At 45.3% G+C, this 23723-nt stretch overlaps 1 protein-coding gene across 2 annotated transcripts in view; it reads right to left on the bottom strand.

The window, feature by feature from the left end:
- Positions 1-4357, bottom strand: part of SIAH1 (siah E3 ubiquitin protein ligase 1) — a 35942-nt gene extending 31585 nt beyond the window's left edge. The window contains exon 1 of one of the 2 annotated variants that reach the window (XM_055145224.1): positions 4077-4357. The gene's annotated coding sequence lies outside the window, so the exon portion shown is untranslated. Of the gene's footprint in view, positions 1-1185; positions 1291-4076 lie in introns of those variants that run through there. The other variant, XM_055145225.1, reaches the window with a different exon arrangement.
- Positions 4358-23723: the final 19366 nt, after the last annotated feature.

Here is a 23723-nt window from a genome sequence, read left to right as displayed (position 1 = left end):
CTTTAAAAGAGAAAATGAACTTGTAAACTCAGACAACAGATTAACTAAGCTCAAGCCTGAGAGACCACTCAGTGGGCTGAGTGCATCCTTTACAAGTAATCCAGGGTACTGCATCATTTCCCAATTATCCCCAGGTGGAACCCTCAACACTAAGGTGGGAGTACAAAATGGGCAACATCTGGTATGGCCCAAACAACCCCCCCCCCAAAAAAAAAAAAACACACTGCTTGCTATCAAGTTATGAAGATTCCTGGAGAAATCTAAATGCATAGAATTAGGTCAAAGAAGATGATAGGAAAATAACCACTTTTTAATTAAATGACATTTTTAAAGGATATTTGAAAAGGCAAAATCCTTACAGAAAAAGATCAGTTGTTTGGAGATGATTCCAAGGACCGATGAGCATGCTTTGCATGTGGGAGTCCCAAGTTCAATATCCAGCAACACATGGTCCCCCCCACACCACAAAGGGACCTACAAGCACCAAGCAATGGGCTGGGAGTAGCCCCTGAGCAGCAGCAAGGTGTCACCCCACAAAGAAACAGAAAAGAGTGCTCTTTGCCAGAACATCGGGCAACTGAAATATTTTCTGTACAATACTACAATTATACATTTGTCAACATCGAAAGTTACTTATAAAACAATATGGGTAATAATGATGTGCACATCCACAGCAACAAATGCATTACCTTGGAAAAGAATGCTGATAAAGGGGGGAGGAACTCCTAAGTGGGTGTCAGAGAGCATATGAAAAAATTCTACTTTCCGGGCTAGAGCACAGCGGGTAGGGCATTTGCCTTGCACGCGGCCAACCCGGGTTCGATTCCCAGCATCCCATATGGTCCCCTGAGCACAGCCAGGAGTAAGTCGAGTGCAGAGTCAGGAGTAACCCCTGTGTATCGCCAGGTGTGACCCAAAAAAGCAAAAAAGGAAAAATTTTACTTTCTATGTTGTGAACCTAAAATTGCTTGAAAGAAAATAGTAGTAGAGTGCATACTTAAAATGCAAGAGGCCCTGCAACTCAATTTTCAACTCTTCACACACACACCCATCACTCAAGTCCCAGGCCCCTTTTCCTAAATAGGCTATCCTTCTGCAGATGTTTTACTAAATAGCTTTGAAAAACCAAGTAAGTCAAAGTGCTGTAAGGGGCCCGAAAGATAATAACTCAGGTAAGGCTCTCACCTTGCACACAGACGACCGGGATTTGATCCCCAGCATCCCATACGGACTCCGGAGTACTATGAGAACCAATTTCTGAGTACAGAACCAGAAGTAAGCCCGAGCTTCAATGGGTGTGGCCGAAAAAACAATGAAAACAAACAAACAAAAAAAGTGCCTTTAAAGAAAACCCTTTTTTTTAAGCATTAAGTTAAAAAAACTTAATACCATTAGGTGAGGTGAAAGGGATTGGCTTAAGGTTTATATCAAAATATCCAATATAAGAGTATTTTATAAGGCACGTGCATAAATTCCATAATCATATCAGGTCTGTAACAGAGCTCAAGCATAGAGCAGCTAATCTTTAGAAATTGTCGATGTAAATTCTATTTGAGGGGAGGGAGGAAGAGAGAGCTCAATAGGCAGAGCAGGAGCTTAAGTGGAAGCTGACTTTTGATTCCAAAGGGCACAAGGTTTCCTGAGAACAACAGAGCCAGGTGTGGCCCAAATACTTCCCCCACTAAAAGTACAGTTGGTCAACTAAAACCAGTTTTTGAAACACCACTGAAAGAAACAAGTTTTCATATTTTTGTCACTATCCCACACGAAATGTATTTCTGTAAATTCAATTAGTTTTAGCCTAATTATACTATTTTACATCACAAATATTAAGTACTGTTGGTCTACAGCAGTTTAGATAGAACTTCCCAGAGCTAAATTAAATGTTTCTTAATTAGTTTATGGAAATTATAAAGGCGCACTTTCCTATAAATTATACTGTACTTCACATTAAAACGATTTTACTAAATTATGCCAGAAAGTGCTAAGAAAGATTATTTAAACCAATTTTATAACTTTTGGGGGGAGGGGCCACACCCCGTGGTACCTGGGGGGATACTCCTGGCTCTGTGCTCAGGGATCTCTCCCGGAGATGCTCCAGGCACCATATGTGATGCCAAGGATGGAACGCGGGTCAAAATCAAAAGCCCTATCCACTGTACTATCAGACCCAAAGTAACTTTTAACACTCAATGGAACTCACTGTTCTATTTCCAAGTTACAAGTCTCCGAAAGTGGACAGATCTAGAATGTGAAAGTGACCAAAGAAAACCTTAATCTATTAAAACCTTGTTAAATCCCAAACCACACAAGATCCATTCCAATCTTACCCTATAAATATCCAAATGCCACCCTTTCAGCATGCCTGCCAATATAGCATCTTTAATTGTCTTATTTTAATATGCAACAACAACATGACTCAAGAGAAAAACCCATGCGCTAACCGCCTATCACGTGTTTTCACAAATTCTGGTCTCGGCACTTCCAACGAATCCACCATGCCAAGATAATCCGTTTAAGTTGTAGTCATTAAGCAACAACAACCTTCGCGGCAATTTTATTGAGCACTTGGCATGGGGTCAGTCGCCTATTATCATTTCATCAATTCTCCCAACAATCCCGATGAAGCAGGTAGTCATTATACCCAATTTGCAGATAAGGAAAAGAGCAGCCCAGAAGTTTAAGTATCTCGTCCAAGGTCACAAACCGGTGGGGCAGGGTTTGTTTGGAACCAGAGCAGACGGTCGGACTTTTCAGAGCCCGCGATCCCGAGCATCCAACTGCTTACAAGAATTCATTTCATCCCTGACAGTCGTCTATTAAATTTAAAAAAAAAAAAAAAAAAAAAAGGTCATGTTCAACAGCTAGGAACCGGCTGGGGAATCACAGCTCTGAACCCATCAGGCGCTGGGCTTTTGTGACTTTTACTCCTCAGCCACACAACATGGACCTCCCAAACAACACGAACTAAGCCTTCCTCTGGACGTCGTCAGTTGGGGCAAAACAAACGCGGAATCTTTCCAGGGAAACGCAAAAAAAAAAAAAAAAAAAAAAGGGGGGGGGAGAAAAAAATTTTTAACGCCAAAAAAATAAATAAATTTCAAAAAACCGACGCAACGGGGGCGGCCCAGGTGACGCCAAATCCCCAAGTTACAAATCAGGGAGTCGCGGAAGGGCCCCCCGCCCAAAGTACCCCAACAAACCAAGCAGCCTCAGGCGGCGCGGGGGTGGGAGGGGGGGGAGGGGACAGAGGAGGAGGAGGACGACGACGACGAAGCGGGGGTGTGTGTGTGTGTTGTGTGGTGGTGGTGGGGGGGGGGGTCTGCCTCAACCGCACGGCTGACGAGACAAAAGCCGGGGCCTCCCCGGCCGGTCCCGCGAGCGGCTCCCCTCCCTACGACACAAACAAGGGAGGCGGCTGCCTCCGGGCCGGCGCACAATGACGACTCGGGGGCCGGCGCCCCGGCGCGGGGGGACGCGGCCCCATCGCCACGGGCGGCGCGCGGGCGCCCAAGGACGGCCGAGTCGTCCCGGCCGGCCCTCGGGGAGGGGCCGGCGGGCAGCGCTGGCCGCGGCTCGCACTCAGCTGACCTCCGCCATGTTGGCCGCACACCCCGGGACCCCTCACAACAAAAGGCCGGCCCCGGGCGCGCGGGGCGCCGGGAGCCTCCCCTGGGGGCCGGGCCCGCCTCTCGGGCGCGCGGGGCGCGGGGCGGGAGCCGGGCCGGCGCCGCGGCCCGAGGCCGACCCCCGCGCAGGCCGGCCCGGGCGCCGGGGGCGGGGGCGAGCCGGCTCGCGGCGGCGGCAGCGGCGGCGGCGGGCAGGGCAGGGCCGCGCCGGGGAGGGCAGGGGAGGGGCGGGGGGCGGCGCTCGGCCCGCGGGCGGCCCGGCTCGGGCCGAAACAAAGGCGGCCGGTGCCGGGGGCTGCCCTCGCCCCCCGCCCGGGCAGCGCGACCCGGCGCGGCCGGCCTGCCCGCCCGCCGCCATTACCGGGACTGGGAGTCCTCCTCCTCCTCCTCCTCCCGGAGAATCCCTCGGCGGGGCCGGCTCCTCCCTCCAGGCCGGGCGCCTCTTACCTGTGGGCGGAGAGCGCGCCTCGGACCCCGGTCCTGGCTCAAACGCGCTCCGTGGCCGCCGCCGTCGCCGCCGCCGCCGCCGCCCGCCACCGTGGGCTGCGCCACCGCCTCTTCCCAGCGCCGAGTCGGACGGGACACCCTGGGCCGCCGCCGCCGCCGCCGCCGCCGCTCGAGAGCGCGCCCCGCAACGGCCGCCGCGGCTCCCCCCTGGCTGCCGCCGCCACTGCCGCCGTTTCGCGCGTCCTCGAGCCCGCGGCGCGCTCCCGCTAAATACCACACACTGCGGCGGCGGCCATGAGGAGGCGCGGCCCCGCGCGCCCGGCGCCCGGAGGGGGCGGGGCTTCCCGCCGGCGCGCAGGCGCACGGGCGCTCGCGCGGCCGGCCGGCCGGGACCCGCGCGGGCTGTCGCGCGGCGTGGAGTTCCCGCGATTGGCAGTTGGCGCTCGGGCTCCCGGGTGACGGCGGCCACCCGCCGCCGCCGGGCCCCGCGCGCTCGGCAGACGTCGGCCCCCGTCGCGCTCGTCGGCGCAACCGTCCCCGCCCCGTGGGAAGCGGACGCCGGCGGGCCACGTCAGGGACCGCTCCCGACCCAGCCCCCTCCCCCCGCGTGTCTTTGTTCCGGGACCCGAGGGTCGTCCCGCGCCCCGCCGGGCCGTGCACGCCCACAAGCCGCCGCCGCCGCCTCAGTTTCGGCCCCTCCTGTTGTGTTTGCTGGTCTCCCTCCGCGCCTTCCCGCACCCTTTCCCGGTTCCAGCCTCTCGGAGGGCCGCGGCCGGGGGGAGGAGGACGCTGCCTCAGCCACCTCAGCCGACCCCACCCCAGGGGAGAAGAGGTCCGAGCCCCTCCCTGAGCCTCGAACCACTTTTCAGAAAGGCAACACGAGTTTCCACGGCATTTTAGCTCGGGGAGGGGGAGGGAGGAGTAGTGGGTAACGCACCTTCTCCTAAGTCTCTCCTCACCTGGAAGCTGAAAGGAACTCCGTTCCGTTTATTTTTTTTTAAGTAAAGGGAAATGTCACAGTTCTGTGATGAATACGATATATGTATCTGAGCAGAACATGGGGTCTGGGGAAATACATGCCGTTTTAGAATTTCCCATGTAAGAGCTTCTTAGAATATGTGAAAAGGGGAAAGGCACTTTTTACAAGAGAATTTAGAAACCACGTAGTTGTCTGCAATCGGTTCTAGCCGCCCACCAACTGAAAACCTTTCGATGGAAAGTTTATAATGCAAGCACCCCAATAAGAACGCACTCAAAGATTTCTGTTAGAAGAGGCAAAGACATGGAATCAGTTACCTTAGGCTCCAAAGCAAGCCGCTTGTTCCTGGCATCCCTCAACAAATTTGTAGACTGTCTGTGTTGATACTTGTATTTCTGTTCTCAACCTAATACTTATTTTAACTCAACCTAATACTTATTGTGGCTGCTCTCTTCTTCTGGGACCACTACTAGTATATCCAAACAACTATGTTTCTTGAGATTGAAAGAAATAAAGGAAGAAAAAAATCCTTTTTTTTTTTAGCTGCAAGCAATACTAAGATGTTAATCCTCGACTGGAAACCAGAACAACTTGGATGCATTATATACTTGTGTTAATGACTTGTTAATGTCAATTCTTCAAAAATAGTTTACAGAAGGAAACTAAAATGTTCTGTGATAAAGTGTGCTTGGTCATGGAGCTCACCCAATGGGGAAGATACTCATTCATTGCCCGATGTGCTCAGTCTTTGTTCATTCTATCAATGCCAAGCACAGTGTGCTGGCTAACTGCAATCTATCTGGGATATTAACAGTTTTAAAATTATTTACTAGGAAATGTTACAAAAGAAAAAGACATGCCTACTGCTAAATAGGATATGTGACTGCAGATAATATGGTTGGGGAATATTGGAAAGTGGAAAACTTGAAAATGGAGGAAAACATTTTATAGGAAAACCTTACAAAGAAAGAAAACTGCCCAAATACTAAGCACTGAAAAAATATATATATGTCTGGTTTTGGTTTGGTTTTTCTGTTTGTTTTTTGTTTTGTTTTGCCCTTGCAGAGAAGAAACTGGAAGCATACAGAGCACTAGGATGTGGTATAGACAGTGGCGCTAAAGAAATCAATGAGGCTTAGAGTGCTGGGCTTTGTGGGCCAAGTCACCCAAATTATACAATGGATAATAGTCCTCAGGCTGGTGAGGCCAAAAATGGATTCATGGAGGAACAAAGTTGCAGCTGGCCCTGCCTAAAGGGTAGAAGTTTTCCAGAAGCAAATGAAAGTCATTCTAAGCCAGAATAATTATTATATGTGAAAAAACACCCAGAAAACAATGGTTATGTGCAGGACGGAATGGGCATAATAGAATGATAAGACTTGACTTAGGAGATTGGCCAAAACAAGGAAAGAACAACCTTTTCTAACCATGGAGAACATTCTGTCTTGACAAGAATTTTCATGAAGCCCTGAGGTAAAGAGGGCTTGGATCTAGGGTGGAAGAGATAGATTGGGGGTGGGGGTGGTTAGCGGGAGTGGAGGGCAGAAAGGATCCAAAGTAAAAAGAGTGAAGAACTGAGCTGATGAGACTGATTTAGTAGAAATAATAGAGCTTGAGAGGTAGTACATCCAGTAAGGCACTTGCCTTGCACATGGCCAACTCCAGTTCAATTCTCAGCACTCCATATGGTCCCTCAAGCCGTCCATGTGTGATCCCTGAGCATAGAGGCAGGAGTAAGCTGGGTAGGGCCAGAGTGATTGTACAGCTGGTAGGGTGCTTGACTTGCACCCAGCAAATCTGGGTTTAATCCCAGGTATCCCATATGGTCCCCTGAATACCACCAGGTGTAAGTATTGAGCATTGCTGTTGGGAAGGAAGGAAGGAAAGAAGGAAGGAAGGAAGGAAGGAAGGAAGGAAGGAAGGAAGGAAGGAAGGAAGGAAGGAAGGAAGGAAGGAAGGAAGGAAGAAGGAAGGAAGGGCATGTACTAACTGGCATCCTGAAGCATATGCTGATCTGTGCCAGGCACTTGCATTATCTCATCAGTCTCACAAAAATTGCATGAAGTAATACCGTTATTACTCCATTTCACTCATCAGGAAACACAAATACACAGAGGTCGCACAAATGTATGTGCTAAGGTCACACTGCATCTAAAAGACAAGACTAGAATTCAAACCCAAATCCAATTTTTTACTCTGCTCTAAGGCTTTTTTTTTTTGAGATATATGGCAGTTGATTATGGGTGGAGAGTATTTAAGGAAGAAATGTTCAAATGGGGGGTGGAGAGGAGCGGCAAGGGGACAGAGGGGAGCAGGAAGTATGAAGTTCCTGGGGAACCTGCAGAAAGCACCAGGAAATTGTGATCCAAATGTCAGAAAGGTGTTGCAGGTGATACCCTTCTGTCTCTGGAAGGAGATGCAGAACACGAGTAGAAGTCTAGTGGATGGATTGTTGAGTAAAACCAATTAGGATTCTTTTTAGAATGGGCATTTTGAGTTTTGTGAATATTAATCCGATTAAGGCAAAACTAGACAATATAAGGTATTTTTATAGAAGCCATATTTTTTGTAGGTCCATTCTTCTTTTTATTTTAATAACTCTAAGTCATTAGTTAAATGACTTAAAGACAGCCCCTGCGCCTGGCTATCTTCACCGGGGCCCCTCGGAGGGGACAGATTGCGTTTCCCTCCCCGCCCTGAGCAGAGCCTTAACAGCTGAAGACCTCCAGAACCCAGCCACAGCCATGCTCAAGGTCACTCTCCCCACATTCGAACGTGCCTCACACATAGGAGAGCCAGCGGAGAAGCACAGGTGTGGGGGACCCGGGGCTGAGATCTCCAAGGCTGCTCAGATCAGGACTGGGCCTCTTCCACCCAGATTCCCCATTTTCCAGTTGCTAGGCAATCACACCCAGAGACTGCCCCTGGCACTGTGTAATCCCATCAACGGCCAACATCCAGAGACTGTAAAACCAAGCTCCGAGAAGCGTGCAGCTGCAATGTGGCCACGCGACATCTGCTAGCCTAGTTCTCCCTCTGGGAGAACCTGACAAGCTACCAAGAGTTTAGTGCCCACTTGGGAGAGCCTGGCAAGCTCCCCGTGGCGTATTCATATCCCAAATACTGTAAAATATATATAAATACCTCTCAGTCCGGCAAGCTATCGAGAGTATCCTGCCTGCACCGCAGAGCCTGGCAAGCTACCTGTGGCATATTCTTTATGCCAAAAACGGTTACAGTAGGTCTCATCCCCTGATCCTGAAAGAGCCTCCAGTCATTAGGAAAGACAAGTACGGAGAGGCTGCTAAAATCTCAGGGCTGAGTGTAATAGAGATGTTTACTGGTGCCCGCTCGAGTGAATCAACAAACAATGGGATGACAGTGATACAGTGACAGTGAAGTCATTAGTTACATTCAATATTCCAACACCAATCCCACCACCATTGCACCTGCCCACCACCATTTTTTCCCATTTCCCAATCACCCTCTGAGCCTGTCCCCGTAGCAGGCCCTCGAGAATTTATTTTACATTGCTTGTTATAAATAATATAAACAAGATGCTAAAAGGATGATTTAAAAAATGTTTCCTTAGAAGAAAGTCAGTGAAGATTGTTGTATCTCACCATGGAGCCATTAAACCCTTTTATAAAAGATTACTAAAATTACTAAAAGAGATTATAGGTTAAGCCTATTTATATCTTGTTAATTGAGATTGCTTGCCTTCTACATTATATCTCATCCAATTTGGTGTGCTGCTCCTGTTTATCAGTGTTATGGAGTTTGAGATGCCTCACAGCTACAGTTGCAGCCATGTGCTCCAGGTGTTCAAATTTTTTAATGGAGTAATACAAATGGAGTTAAATTCTTAACTGCGTGGCAGCTTTGGGGGGTGTGTGTGTGTGTGTGTGTGTGTGAGACTGCTGGGCCTCCAGAAGTCAGAAATACAGGGAGGTGGGAGGAGGTAGCCCATCCTCTACCCCTTGAAAGCCTGGAGATTTCAGCCACAAAATCTACATACCTGAGTTTTTCAACAAATGGCTCTTCCCGAGCAGTGGAATCGAGCCCATAGCATGGCTGCGATTGTGGGGTGCGGAGGTTTTCAGCTGCCAGGGCTCTGTTTGGGCAGGTGCAGGGCTCACTCGCCCACCTCTGGGTTGCTGAGGAATGACTCAGCTTTCTGCAGGAATTAGAAGCTGTTTTTAAGTTATGAAGATCTCCATAAGCTGTCAAGCTAACTAAGGATAACACTAAACAAGCACATCAAAAGGTGGAGGTAGACTCACAGAGTTGGTCACATCTTACCAGAGATAGGTTCAAAATTCTAAAAATAAGTACAATTGAAGTTACCCTGGGAAAAAGCTTAAGGATGTCCATAAATCAGTCATTTTGTTTATGCAACCCTTTACTAGTTATGCCTAATATATGATAATGTACAAAATGCAATTTCACAACATTTCTACTTACACATAAATAAAAATTTGATTTTGTATCTTTTGGGAATGTTATTACTTTTCTGTATGAAAAGGTCAATAGAATTCAGCTTTACTAGTTAGGAGGTAGTTTCCATTTTCATAGGCAATGCTTTGAATAACCACATGAGCTTGAAGAAGGCTATAAAGGATTAGAGATTAGAGTGTTACTTCCTGCCCTAGTGTAGCCTGGCACAGAGAGGTTTCACTGGGGAGAGTTTTCTCTTTTGGGGGTGGGGGGAGGGACCACATCTATCAGTGCTCAGGGGCTATTATTCTGGTGTGTGTATGTGATGTGGGGTGTAGTATCTGGCAATCCTGGAGGGGTCATGCAGTACCAAGGATCAAACCCGGGGCTACAGAGGCAAAAAATGCTTTCTAGTCCTTTGAACTATCTCCTCAGCCTGAAAAATAAATTCTATGATTCCGAATGAGATTTCACTAAGATGTTAAAATGGGGGAACAAGAATAAAATGGAAAATGTTTTGACTTATTGCACTGGTCCACAATTTGTAACTACTAAACAGTGTTTTCAAAACTAATGATTAGGCTAGAAAGACAGTATAGTTGGTAGGGTGCCTGTCCTACCTACATACAGCTGACCCAGGTTCTGTTCTCAGCAACCCATGTGGTCCGCCAAACCTCACCAGGAATGATCCCTGAGTGCAGAGTTAAGCAGTTACAAGTCTTTATCAGATGTATAAAATTCTAAACTCAGTATTTTCCTTCCAACACAAGAAAATTATATAGTAACTTTCCAAATGTCCCCAACAGCTCCAAGCCTTAGCCTCATTTAGCACAGTACCCTCCTCCCAGACATCTGGGCACTTTTTCTAAGCCACCGAATCCTGCCTTTGTCAAGTTCTTCTTCTGCTGCCACTGCTCTGATTAGTAGATTTCTATGTGAGTATCTGAAATTCCTCACTTCTTAGAAGGCCATTTTTTGAGATATCTCTACATCAAGATTCTACTAACTCACTGACTTGTTTTATGGATGTTAGTGCTATGTAAAGCAGATTGATATCCTCGACAGTGGAGTACCTCAACATTTTTCCTATTCCTACCCTTGGAATATTCTGGGGCTCACAAGGAGAAATATGGCCTTAAGTTGAGAAATGCCATATGATACAAATTCTGGGTAATGCTGCCTGGAAAAGATAGTTATTATCATAGTAGGATGATTTCCAAGTGCCTAATATCAATTTGATTATCTTTTAATAGACCAGTTCACAAAGACAAACTCATCACACATAAAAACACCAATTCTAAGAGAAGAAGCATAACTGATATGCTCTGTTTATTTCCAGGCAATCATAGATATCTCCTGCTCAGGAAACTACTGTCATTTCCTTTTATGTTAGATCATTAATACCCATTTATCATTTACCTAAGGAAGATAGCTCTAAAGACATACTAGTGTTTCATTCCAAACCTAGTTTTGCTGCTAGCCAAGCTAAGAACTTTTCTTGGCCTGAAACTGGGAGGCACATCTCCCTCCTGAATAGATACCTATCAACTCTGCAAAGGAAAGCAGGTCTCTGACATGTCAGACATGCCTGAAGCAGAGCAAAACAATGTTTTCATTATCAGACACACCTGTAGTTGGTCATTCACTGTCTGGACTAGTGAGTGTATTAAGCAGCATCCAAAACACATTCTGCCAAATGTGGTAGAGACAAAATTGGAGTTATGCTGTGGGCATCCAAGAATGCGACTGGGAGAGACTGCAGAAAGTTCTTGAAACCCCGAATGATCAGGAACTGCATTAGCCTATAGCCATTTTTTTTCCCTTGAATTTAAGTTGTTTCTGCCAGAAACAGCTAGGTTCAATACTATAAATTTATGTTCAAAACTGTATATTTAGCTATATGCTGGGTACTAAATTTTGCAAGAAACTAGAGAGTCATTTAGGTAGGTTTGTTGTTGTTGTTGTTGTTTTGTTTTGTTTTCTTGGGCCACACACAATGGTTCTGAAGGGCTATACCTGCTCTGTGCTTAGATGCCAAGATGTACATCTTGTTCTCCAATTCTTTGAACTATCTTTCTAGTCATTAGATAATCATTAGATTTTTGTATACTTGGAGGTGTGTAAGTATAGGTGATATTAACTTTACTTTCCAAATGTCAATTTAAGTTAACTGAAATTCAACAAATATCTGTGCTTTTGATGCAGTCCTGCCTCACTGTCCCCAAAACACACTTACTCGGTTTCTTGGATCCAAACCTATACAGACCTAAGAATTTAGCCTTTTAAAACACTGTTCTCTTGATGACTGAGATGTAGCTCAGTGGTAGGGTCTTACACATGTAAGATCCTGATTTCGATCACTGGCACCACAAAACAAATATTATATGTTGAGCTGCTGTTAAAGAGATTACTGAATCCTTTGAAGGCAGGGGACATCCTATTCACAACTATGCCTTAGGCTCAACTTGGCACATAAACAACTCTATCCATTTTCATTAAACAAATGAAGAAGTATTAGACAAGGAGCATGGCCCACCACCCACCACAACCTTTTTTGTTTGTTTGTTTGTTTATGGAGAATTAGCATTTACTAAACTTCGACCACAACCACGTACTTTAAGTTTCAGTTTACAGGTTATCCAGTTTAAAACCAATATGTATACAGGGAACATTTTATGCATGAGGAAACTAAAACTCAGAAAGTGTTTAATAACTTTCCCAGGACACAAACTAATAAGTAGTAGAGTGAAAAGTAATATCCAGACTGGCCCTTCTCTAAAACCTTATTCTACATTCCATACCTGGAGGTGCTTGAGGCCACTCCCAGATCAGTGCTCAGGGGTACTTGTAGGGAGAACTCCAGGGCACTAGGCAGTACCAGGGATCAAACCTAAGGCTCCTGCTTGCAAAACATGTTCATTCTTTTATCCATTTCTCAGACCCTCAGTTATTTTGCTTTCTTAACCCAACTGCTACTGCAATCTATTGAGTATCAATCTATACTTCAATTATTCTTCAGAGCCTCAAGAATAGACTTTTATAAGACTTTTATAAGATTTTTAAATTCAAGACTTTTATAAGATTTTTAAAATACTGGACTGGAGCAATAGTATAGTAGGTAGGGTGTTTGCCTTGCATGTGGCTGATCCAGGTTCAATTCCCAGCATCCCATATGGTCCTCCAAGCACCACCAGGACTAACAAAGCCAGGAGTAACCCCTGAGCATTGCTGGGTGTGACCCAAAAAGAAAAAAAAAGGATTAAAAAAACTGTTCTTGGGCTGGAGCGATAGCACAGCGGGTAGGGCGTTTGCCTTGCACGAGGCCGACCCGGGTCGAATCCCAGCATCCCATATGGTCCCCTGAGCACCACTAGGAGTAATTCCTGAGTGTAGAACCAGGAGTAACCCCTGTGCATTGCCGGGTGTGACCCAAAAAAGTGAAAATAAATAAATAAATAAATAAAAATAAAAAATGCTGTTCTTTTAAAAATAATTTTAGAAAAATTAATCATGGTGTATTTTATGCCATATGAACAATTACCTGTAATTCTTCACATTGATTTTTAAAAAAAGGGGGGGTATATGTGTATACCCAGTACACCCAGGTTCGATTCCTCTGTCCCTCTCAGAGAGCCTGGCAAGCTCCCTGTAGTGTATTCAATATGCCAAAAACAGTAACAACAAGTTTCACAATGGAGACGTTACTGGTGCCCGCTTGAGCAAATCAATGAACAATGGGACGACAGTGCTAACGGTATAAATTAGAACCACTGTAAGCACTGAAGTAGCAAACAATTAATTTAAGTGCAGGTCCAAATATAGATCAGGTGAAGGAGAAAGGGACTGACTCTCATTTAAAATATTTGATTTTTTATTTTAAACCATGATGCTTCCAGAGCCTGTGCCAGGCTGAATTGTCTGGGGCACCGAGGAGGGGTGAGGATGAGCCTACCTTATACATGATTTTAAAAATATTTTATAATAAAAAGCAATTACAAGTTTTTAAGGACGATCGTTTAGTAAGTATAAAGGTTTGAGTACTAAATTAGTGACACTGGCAAGTAACTTCACTCTTTGATTGTCTTTCTCATCTACAACAGACCTCTTTTCTAGGGGGATTGAGAAGATAAATGAGCTAACAGATGTCAAACATTTAGATCAGGGCTTGATTTAAGTAGTCAGAAAAAAATAGAACGTTGAAATAGGGAGACTGAGCACCACTTTGAGTAATTCCTGAGTGCAGAGTCAGGAGTAACCCCTGAGCATTGCTGGGTGTGACCCAAAAAGCAAAAAAAGAAAGAAAAGAGAGAAAGAAGGAAGGAAGGAAGGAAGGAAGGAAGGAAGGAAGGAAGGAAGGAAGGAAGGAAGGAAGGAAGGAAGGAAGGAAGGAAGGAAGGAAGGAAGGAAGGAAGGAAGGAAGGAAGGAAGGAAGGAAGGAAGGAAGGAAGGAAGGAAGGAAAAAAGGAAGGAGGCTGTAGTAGGCAGAAAGATGGTTCCCACAAATATCACCAGCCTAATCCACAAACGTGTGACTGCATTACTTTGAAGGTAAAAATGATTTTGCAAATGTGTCTGACTTGAGGATTTTGAGATGCAAAGAATGATTACTGCTGCTGTTTCTAGTGGCCCAAAATGATCATAGAATCTCTATAAGGCTCAGAGAAGTTTGAAGCATCAGAGAAAACATGAGGTCAGAGTGATGTCAGGGAAGGGCCATGAGCCAAGGAATATAGGTGGCCTTCAGAAACTTGGAAAGACAAGGAAATGGATTTTCATGCCTTCCCACTCCAGGACCTTTAGTAGGAACTCTCCCTGCCAACACCTAAATTTATCCCCAGTACCTTGACATTAGCCCCAGGAGGCTGATTTTAAACTTTCAACTTCCAGAATGGCAAGATCCGGTAAGATCTGTCTTGTTTTAAGCCATTAAATTTGCAGTAAATTGTTAAGGCAGCAATAGGAAACCAGTACAAGTGCAAAAGGCAATGCAACTCCTCAGTTAATTAGGCTGAAAAGGGAAAAAGAAACGGGGGGGATCCACTGAGGGTGGTGTTATTTCAAATAGCAGGAACATCTGAAATCATCTGGAAATGTCCCTGAGCAAGTCTGAAAGCAGAAAGCTATCTGACCTGTTCAGTGATCTTAGAACAGAAGAGGAATCAAAGCTCACTGAGTTCTCTGTTGTCAAGCATCCAACCTCACAGTTCTTTAGTCCTTCAGTCCCATTGGCTAGTGCTTTTTTTTTTTTGCTTTTTGGGTCATACCCGGCGATGCACAGGGGTTACTCCTGGCTTATGCACTCAGGAATCACTCCTGGCAGTGCTCAGGGGACCATATGGGATGCTGGGAATCGAACCCGGGTCAGCTGCGTGCAAGGCAAATGCCCTACCCGCTGTGCTATCGCTCCAGCCCCTATCTGCTAATGCTTTTATAAAATTGTTCCACATACTTGAACAGTTGATTCTTCTTGATCATCTCTTGGCTAGAAAGTAAGAAGGTCATTTCTTAATGAAATTAAATGAATTTCTTAATAAACAAAAACATTAACTCTCTCACCTTCTAGCATGTGGATATGTGTATTCATAGAAACATTTGTTTTCCTTCTCCTTCCTTCTTTTAATAAAAATGCAACTCTCAAAGATAGCCCTGAAAAAGCAAACAGGTTTACAACATTAAGGCTCGAATGAGTCAAGAATTCTATTTTTTCCCTATTACACAGAGCAATAATTCTGTAGAGCTTAAATTTTCAAAGCACTACAAAGCATTTAATTAATCCTCTCCACAGTCAGAAAAAAAAGGAAACTGATATTCATAGCATCTCAGGCTGACATCCTTTAATTTGGCAAGACTTCCGCTGGCTCTGAAAAAGTGTCTGTTAACCAAATAACTATGAAGATTATTTGGGCCAGCGTTGTTTAATAGGTTCTCCTTACCTATGAAACCTGGTAATCGGAGCGGTTTAAATTGCCATCTCACCCAGGCTAGATGGAGGGGCAGAGGGAGCTGCTCGGAGCCTGGGAGAGAAACAGCAGTGATTCCCTCGGAGAAATGACAAAGCTCATCTGTACTGAACCTGCAAGATGGGGCTCGTGATTAAGGCCTGTTGCCAATTGCATCAGAGCCTGATTCACTCCGTGGAACTGGGACACGATGAGTATCATGAGGCCCTTCTCAGAACTCAGCTCTCCTGAGGCCTAGGCAGAATCAGCTGTTGAATTTCACTGTGCACTCTCCTTAGCCTCTTAGATGTGTGGGAAACTCTAGCAAGTCCTACTTTTCTCACTATTCAGGCCTGCTTCCTGACCTGTGTTTTTCGCAGACAGACCAGCCATACAGGCTCGCAGACAAACCTGCCTCTCCACCAGCCGCCAGGCCCCAGCTATGGCCCTTTGCCTCCTCAGCCTCCTACCAGATCTGCTTCATTTATTGCAAATTCAAAGAGCTAATCCTCACCCACTTCATTCTGTCAGTTACCACAATGGCCAGAACAGTGTCAAATCCCCTTTGCAGTTCCAGGAAGTAAAATGCAAGAAATAACATCTGAGTGCCTACGTGTGCCATATACCATGGGATCCTGAACTAGTTTAGGTCGTGGGACTCTAGAGCATGGTTTTAACTAAAATACAAAGCCAAATAACTAGAAAAAAAAAAACAAACTGATAATGGGTATCTCCCTTCCTTCTTTCCTTCCCTCCTTCCCTCCCTCCCTTTCTTCCTTCTTTTCTTCCTTCCTTCCTCCCTCTCTCCCTCCCTCCTTCCTCCCTCCCTCCTTCCTCCCTCCCTTCCTTCCTCCCTTCCTTCCTTCCTTCCTTCTTTCCTTCCTTCCTCCCTTCCTTCTTCCCTTCCTTCCTTCCTTCCTTCCTTCTTTCCTTCCTTCCTCCCTTCCTTCCTCCCTTCCTTCCTTCCTTCCTTCCTTCCTTCCTTCCTTCCTTCCTTCCTTCCTTCCTTCCTTCCTTCCTTCCTTCCTTCCTTCCTTCTTTCCTTCCTTCCTTCCTTCCTTCCTTCCTTCCTTCCTTCCTTCCTTCCTTCCTTCCTTCCTTATCATAGGGGAGCCAATAAGTATTACTAAGAGTGCAGGAAAAGGGGGACAGAAAAGAGAAAATACCATTCGTAGTTTGGGAAAAAACAATGGAGGGTCTTCAATAGCGTAAGATTCTGAATGTGGCCCTTAGAGGACAGGACATGTGAGCATGATGGGAGGAGGATGTGATATATGATAAAGTAAGAAATAAATATTTGGTTTTGTCCTCTGCAAGCCTCTATGCTCTGTACCTTCCTTTCTATATACTTCTCCATCTGGGTATTCACTTATAGCCTTTATAATGTCTATTATAATAGAATAGTCATCATAAGTAAAGTATTTTCCCATGTTGCTCAAGTCATTCTGGAAAAATTTCTTTTCTGTTGTTTTCAAGAGACAACACCTGGGAGTACTCAGGGCTTCCTAATGACTCTGCCCCCTAAAATCACTCTTGATGGAGCTCAGGAGACCACATGGGGTGCCAGTGATCAAACCTGGTTTGGCCGCATGCAAGACAAGAACCCCACCTCCCATGCTATCTCTCGGGCGCCATTCTATAGCCACATCAGAAGTGTGATTACTTTGAGGTGGATTGAATGAGTCTGAAAGCTGTGAAGTCAGAAACTGGCTCTGGGTGGTTTAAGAACTTGAGTAGAACTGTATGATAACCCAGTTGGAGTCTGGAGAGTAGAACAGATCATTGGTGTGAAACAATCCCACACATTTGGTGCCAGGGGCATTATGAGTACAGATTGTCCAAAGAGACATTCCAGATCAAGGGACTGAGGAAGGTGCAGGATGTGAGTGTGAGTGTGTGTGTGTGTGTGTGTGTGTGTGTGTGTGTGTGTGTGTGTGTGTAAACCAAGTTTGGCTGGGCTCTAACAGAGAAGCAGTTAGGTTCAGCCAGAGTATAGCACTTTATGGGCAATAAACATTTATTAATATGTTGCTCCATGTTAGGTTATTCTTTTCTATTCTCTGAAACCACAAATTATCTGTACTCTATTTCATATTCTTAAACAAGTCCCTCTTTATGTTTAAATTCAAATTATACTTTAAAAAAAATTTAGGGGTATACACCCATAGTTTTTGAACTTACTCCTGGCTCTGTGCTCAGGGATCACTGATAGTGGTGCTTAGGGGACTATATTGGATGCCAAGGACTGAACCTGGGTCAGCTGTGTGCAAAGCAAGCACCCTGCCTGCTGTACTATTTCTCTGGCCCTCGAAGAATACTCTCACAGGAGTCAGTAAGTGGCCACACAGATCAAATTTATCCCTCATCTGTTTTGTTAGACCCAACCAGCTATGAGTAATTTGTACAATTTATTTAAATGTTTGCCCCAAAAAATCAAAGAAATGTTATGACACATGAAATTCAAATTTACTGATCATTAATAAGATTGGGGGGAGACAAAACCATAGCCATTTATTTACATATTGGCTATGGCTGCTTTTATGCTACAACATCAGGGCTGAATCATCATCATCATCATCATCAGTAACATCTCCATTCGTCCTAGCCCTGAGATTTTAGAAGCCTCTCTTTACTCGTCCTTCCCAATGGTGCCGCATTAGAGGCTCTTTCAGGGTCAGGGGAATGAGACCCATCATTGTTACTGGTTTTGGCCTATGAATACGCCACATTGCAATATATATGATAAATGGTCTACCTATTCACTAGTTGACCTTTTCAGAAAAAAATTGCCCACCTTGGGTACAGAGTACATGTATGAACATATGCATTTGGAATCTGTCACTTGTCCTAAGAGAAAAGTAAATGGGAAAAGCAATTAAAAAAAAATACACCAGAGGCATACACTCAATCCCTTGGGAAAGCACAACTTTGTTGGTATTTTTTGACTGGTACTCTTTGCTAAATATCTTTATATGAGATGATGATAAAAATGCAGGATAGCTATGGATTAGCATGAACAAGTATTAATACTTTATATACTTTATCTCATTTAGTCCTGAAGATGCCTGAATATCACTGTAGCACTGTAGCGCTGTCATCCCATTGTTCATCGATTGCTTAGCAGGCTCCAGTAATGTCTCCATTGTGATACTTGTTGTTACAGTTTTTAGCATATTGAATACACCACAGGTAACTTGCCAGGCTCTGCTGTGTGAGCGGAATACTCTCGGTAGCTTGCCAGGCTCTCCGAGAGGGATGGAGGAATCACACCCGGGTCAGCCTGCTATGCTATCCCTCCAGTCCAAATAATGTTAATCCCTTTTGTAGATAAGAAAACACCTCAGGGCCAGAGAGAGAGAGAGAGAGAGAGAGAGAGAGAGAGAGAGAGAGAGAGAGAGAGAACAGGTGTTAAGGCCTTGCACAAGTTCATTCTGGGGTCAGTCTCTGGCACCATTTATGGGCCCCAAGCACCATCAGGAGTCACACTGCTGGTGTCTCTCTCACACACACACTCACTCACACACTCACACACACAATAAAAGAGAGAAAGAAAAAGAGAAAACACCCAGATAACTCATACAGGTGAAGCAGCTTGCCCAGGGTCACACTAGTAGCAAAGGACACATTCAATATTTTATCTCAGGTCTTGGGACTTTAAACTGATTGCAGATTAAACAGTAAATCATGATCATCAAATAAACTGAGAATCCTGGGATGCCAAGTTGAATATTCCATTCCTAAATCTGTAAACAGGAGGAAACCTTGAATGTTTTTAAGAAGGGAGAGTCTTCAGGGCCCTGCTCTGAAGATCAGTTTGGTATGCTGAACAGGAAGAGCTGGACCTGGCGAAAGAGACCAATTTATAAGCTCCCAGTCTAGTGGCATTGTAGTGAGAGTAAAACCCAAAAGACTTAGAGGAGAGATTTGAAAAGGAAGGATCAGAGAGGCCACTCAAGGTTTCAAGTTTTGCGATAAGATGTTGAGCAAAGTAGGAAAAAAGGAAGTCAACGTAGACATGGAAGACTAAGCTGCCTCTGGGGTATCCAGATAGACAAGAACAATGGGAAAATACATGGAGAAGAAGAAAATATATATAAAGAAGCCAAAGGAATTTTCGGTACTAGAATGCATAGAGAAGCAAAAGGGGTCTAAGGGAATGAGACCCTTAGAGGAAAGGGGAACAGGGTGGGAGGTATGAGATAAATAGAGCAGAGAAGAGGGAAGGGTAAGAGTGAGAGCCAGACCACAGACCTAGAGGATTCAAAGAAACTTCTAGGATTCAAAGAAACTTTTATTTATAATGTTGGTGCTTTGTGTACTAAATAAAGTAGACCTGGGGGACTGGAGCAATAGTACAGCAGGTAGGGCGTTTGCCTTGCATGCGGCCGACCCGGGTTCGATTCCCAGTATCCCATATGGTCCTCTGAGCACTGCCAGGGGTGATTCCTGAGTGCAGTACCAGGAGCAACCCCTGTGCATTGCCAGCTATGACCCATAAAGCAAAAAAAAAAAAAAAAAGTAGACCTGGAATGGATCAATAGTACAGCCTGTAGGGCATTTGCCTTGCATATGGCTGACCTGGGTTTGATCCCCAGCATCCCACATGGTCCCTGAGCACCACCATGAATAATTTCTGAGTGCAGAGCCAGAAGTAACCTCTGTGCATTGCCGGATGACCCAAAACTCAAATCAAATCAAATCAAATAAAAAAGAAAGTAGACCAAAATATAGGCAAGGCAGAGTGACTTAAAGACCCAGAGGATCAAGGGGCAATGTTACGAAGAGCAAAGGAAGAGTTAAGCCTTTGTGAGTGAAAGTTCCCAGTCATTGTCAGCATAATGATTTAAAAATATATTCTTAATTTTTTTTAATTGTTGTTGGAGAAGGAGAGATAGTACAACAGGTACAGCACTTGTACCTGTGGCTAACCGCAGCATCAAGTGGCTAACCGCAGCATCCCATATGGTCTACCAAGCACTGCCCGGAGTAATTTTTGAGTGCAGAACCAGGAGTACACCCTGAGCATTGCTGGATATGGTCCAATACACAAAATAAAACAAACCTCCTAAAATTATCGTTGTAGGAGCCATTTCTGGTGGTGCTCAAGGACCACTAGGGCCATACCTTGTAGTGCCGGCAGAGGAGAGGGAGCAAGGGGATGTAGTACTGGGGTTTGAGCAACCTGAGCCACATCCAGTGATGCTCAGGGATTACTCCTGGCTCTACCCTCAGGATTTATTCCTGGTGGTGCTCAATGACCACTAGGGCCATACCTTGTAGTGCCGGCAGAGGAGAGGGAGCAAGGGGATGTAGTACTGGGGTTTGAGCAACCTGAGCCACATCCAGTGATGCTCAGGGGTTACTCCTGGCTCTACCCTCAGGATTTATTCCTGGTGGTGCTTGGGGAACCACATGGGAAACCAGGGATTGAATCCGGGTTGACTGCATGAAAGGCAAGCACCCTACCTGCTGTACTTGCACTCCTCTTGCAAGTACATCCTCAAAGTATTGAGGGCCCCCCTCAATACTTTTAAAAAGTAGAGCTTACTCACCAGATCCTTGTATGTGGGTTGAACATGGTGATTCATTTCCAATAAGACAAAATGTCTGTGCCACTTCTAAGACAGGTCAAAACAGGCATTTTTGGCTCCCTTTTTATTCTCATTTAGAGCTTCATTATCCAGGATGCAGCCACTTTGTTATGAGGACACTCCAGCTAACCAATTAAAAAGTCCTTCTGGCATGGACCAAGAGCCAGTGAAGAGCTCTGGCCTCCAGCCAACAGCCCTATGAATGTGTTGTCTTAGAAGCAGGACTTCCAGGCCCAGTCTGCTCTAGGGTGACACTAGCCTTGGCCCATAGCTCAACTGCAATTTACAGAGGGATTAGGAACCAGAACCACTCAGTTAAGCCTTTCCCAAAGTTCTAACCTCAGAAACAGCTTGATAGTATTAAGCTAAATTTGGGTGTTATAGATATAGATATAGATATAGATATAGATATGGATATGGGCAGATATAGAAATAGGAGCCTCCTATTGGCCAAGAAACACTGTAATTTCCCTCTTCCCTAGAAATAAGGACCTCAGGGACTCATTTGCCAGAGTGGAGAAAGATTGGTGGTAGAGTTTACACGAAGACCCACATTTCTCAATTCCTCAGTCGAAGTGAAACATCTCTGTCCAGTTGCAAGACATTTCCGTGTCTATGCATTTGCCCATCCACTCCTTTAACAATCATCAATTAAGCACCTACTCCATCTAGCTGCTAGCAAAACAGCACTGGGCAAGTCAGACCTGTTATTCAGTTTACATTTAATGGGGAAAGGAAGTGATGAAACAGACACATGTTATTTCAAACCATTTGGGGTTGTAGAGAAAATAAAAGTGACTGGAGATTGGCTGGATGGGAATAAGGTAGATAGGAAGTAAGCAAACGGCCTGCCTCTGTCATCCTGGGGGTCAGACTAAGAGCAAATGGAAGTCCCAGAGATGTGTCTAAATATTTTAAAGTATACAGACAAGCCCAAAGACTATCAGTGAAAGTACATTTTATCCTTCTAAATAGACAAACAACTTCATAAAGACCTGAAATACCAGGTGTGTACTTTAAATCTGCAATTTCTCAGTTACACACCTGCACTCTCTCTCTCTTTCTCTCTCTCTCTCTCTCTCTCTCTCTCTCTCTCTCTCTCTCTCTCTCACACACACACACACACACACACACACACACACACATACAGCCAGTTTGACCTTTAACTCCCTTCATGACCTTTCTCTTCTTTCTCTTTCTCTCCTCCAATGTCCTTTGACTGCACATGGACTTTAGTGGACACTAAGTCCAGTGTCCCAGCTCTGTCCTTACTCCCCTCCACACGTACATATGCCACAGCAGTGTTCTCTTAAGCTTCTGTCTAGCCTAGAGAGGAACAAGTGAGGGAGGAGGTGCACAGGGACCTTTGGAGCAGGCCCAGCACCTGCAACAGGGACACCAGGGTCCTAGAAGGGGACGGTACCTGAAGGGTAACTCTCCTGGCCCCTTAGTCCTCACACCTGAGAGGCACAGCCAGAGGACAGTTGCAGCGGTTGGCTTACAGGTAGAATGTTGCCTTCTTCTCTCTGCTGAAATGACCACAAACAGTGATTTGAAACAAGACAGATCTCAAATCTGTTACAGTTCTTTGTAGCTCAGAAATCTGGTCTCGCAGGAGGCAAGTCAGGGTACCACCAGTCTGTGCTCCCTTTGGAGGCTTGCTGTGACCACACAACTCAGGCAGACAGAGTGCAGTTCCTGCCGCTGTAAGCCCCGCCCTGTGGACTGCCAGGGAGGGCCATTCCCCCCTTTCAGAGGATGTCCACATCTTGATACAGCCCCCCCCCTTCCTCCAACTTTAAAGCCAGGGATCTTAGGGACCCAGAACACGCAGGATAACTTTCTCATTTTATAATCAGGCTGATCAGAAATTTAATTACATTGATCCCTAGTTCCCTTTTGCTAGGTCATATAACATTCATACAGGTTCTGAAGATGAAGTCACAGATCTCTTTGGCGGCCGTTCTGCCAAAGGTGGTCATCCTAAGCAACAGCTTCTCTGAGAAGGTGGTTTTAAACATGGGCTCACACTTGGTTTTCCCCCTAATTATATTAGGAAACAGGAGATGATAATATACACCTGACACCCTTCAGGACCTATTATTACGGCAGTGAGGAGGGGCAAGCAGAGCTCTAGGACCCTGAGGGCCTCAGAGTGAACTTCAGGATGCACATTTGTGAAACCTGGTAGTGAAAGGAAAAAGCAATTAAATACTGGCCCCCTGCTCCAGGGCAGGGCCCTCACAAAAGAGCACCTTAAACTAACAGACACAGGACTTGATGGGGAGCTGACAAAAATGGGGTTCTATTTCTCTAGAACATTCTCTGCTAGGGAATCTCAGATATCCTCCCTTATTCTGGAAACTGATCCTGGGGGCCACCAGCAGAGAAAAGGGAAAAGAAATAACCAGAGAATTGGGAAAGACCTGGGAGCCAGAAAGAAAAAGAAAACAGAACAAACTACAAAAACCTTGAAAGCGCAGGCTAGACAAAACCTTCTTGGAGTTCCTTCATCAGTGAGGGACTCTAAATCTGTGCTGAGAAAATTTAAATTAAAAAGAAAGAAAGAAAGAAAGAAAGAAAGAAAGAAAGAAAGAAAGAAAGAAAGAAAGAAAGAAAGAAAGAAAGAAAGAAAGAAAGAAAGAAAGAAAAGGAAGGAAGGAAGGAAGGAAGGAAGGAAGGAAGGAAAGAAAGAAAGAAA

This window comes from Sorex araneus, chromosome 8 (genome assembly GCF_027595985.1).
Source record: "Sorex araneus isolate mSorAra2 chromosome 8, mSorAra2.pri, whole genome shotgun sequence".
In the NCBI taxonomy this organism is placed as follows: Eukaryota; Metazoa; Chordata; class Mammalia; order Eulipotyphla; family Soricidae; genus Sorex; species Sorex araneus.
This window is presented reverse-complemented; position numbering and strand designations above follow the sequence as displayed.